Source organism: Tenrec ecaudatus, unplaced genomic scaffold, assembly GCF_050624435.1.
Source record: "Tenrec ecaudatus isolate mTenEca1 unplaced genomic scaffold, mTenEca1.hap1 Scaffold_121, whole genome shotgun sequence".
NCBI classification, from domain to species: Eukaryota; Metazoa; Chordata; class Mammalia; order Afrosoricida; family Tenrecidae; genus Tenrec; species Tenrec ecaudatus.
This window is the reverse complement of record NW_027457771.1, coordinates 67,882-69,212: the sequence shown is the minus strand read 5'-3', so window position 1 is coordinate 69,212 and position 1,331 is coordinate 67,882.

Sequence of the window (1,331 nt, the reverse complement as noted above, 5' to 3'; positions counted from 1 at the left end):
TCACTTGGCTGCTACCCACATAGTTCAAAACCACCACCCGCTCTGAGAGAGAAACGTTAGGGCTTTCTACCCCTGTAAAGAGTTGCAGTCTCAGAAACTCACAGGGGCTGCTCTACCCTGTCCAATAGGGTTGCTGAAAGTCAGGGTTGCTGTGAGTCACAAAAGATGCAATGGCAGTGAGTTTTCAGTTTGATTATTAAGCAAAATTATCAAATTCTGAAACTATTGTTTCTCAATCTATCCTCCATCAAGATCTACCTAAACACTTTTAAAAAATTGAGTCATTTTATCGGGGGCTCTTACACCACTTATAACAATGCATACATCAATTGTATCAAGCACATTTGTACCTACGGTACCATCATCATTTTCTTTATACTTGACCCCTTGGTATCAGCTCCTTTTTCCCCCTTCTCTCCCACTCTCCCACCCTCATGAAACCTTGATAAATTATACTTTCATATTTTACAATGTCCAAGGTCTCACTTCACCAATGTTTCTGTTGCTTGTCCCCCTGGGGTGTGAGTGTTAATACATCAATCATTGCTATCAGTTCCCTCTATCTCATCCCTACCCTCATGTTATCACTACTTCCATTACTGTTCCTGAAGGGTTTATCTGTCCTGGATTCTGTGTGTTGAGAGTTCTTATCTGTACCAGTGTACATGCTCTGGTCTAGCCGGCTTTGTAAGGTAGAGCTGAGGTCATGATAGTTGGAGGGAGTGAGCGGGAGAGGAAGCATTGAAGAACTAGACAAATGGTATGTACTGTGGTATGAGTTGGGGTGCCAGCCCCCCACCAGTAATCTTGGGTTCAATAAGCACAATTGTATGGTTGAGATATATAAATATTATATTAAAGTCACCGGGAGCATGAGCGATAGAAGAGACATTACAATAATGCAGTCAGACACAATTCATGGTAGCATGCTCACCTCCTGGATGGCCATGATCTTACCAGCCAGGTCCACGCTCAGTGTGGATGAAGGGAGGTGGGATGGAGACCAGGCAGGAGGCTCAAGGACTGGGCTGGAGGCTGGAGCCCCAGCACAAGGCGGGCTTCCCCAGACAAATGGCGCACAACGTGGGACAATATGAGTTATATCCCATATAACAATTATATGGCCCCATTGGTATGTAGAGTGAATTTGAAAATTGTGTGAAGTGAGGATCCGGTGTGGGGATTGACAGAGAAGTAGTGGAAATAGTGAATTAGAATTTTAAAGAGGATAATGGGAGCAAGGTAAAAGTAAACCTGAAACTTATGGTACCATGCTCTCTACTTACTGAAAAGACAAGGTGTAAAAGTAACGAAGAAAAAGATACAATGTT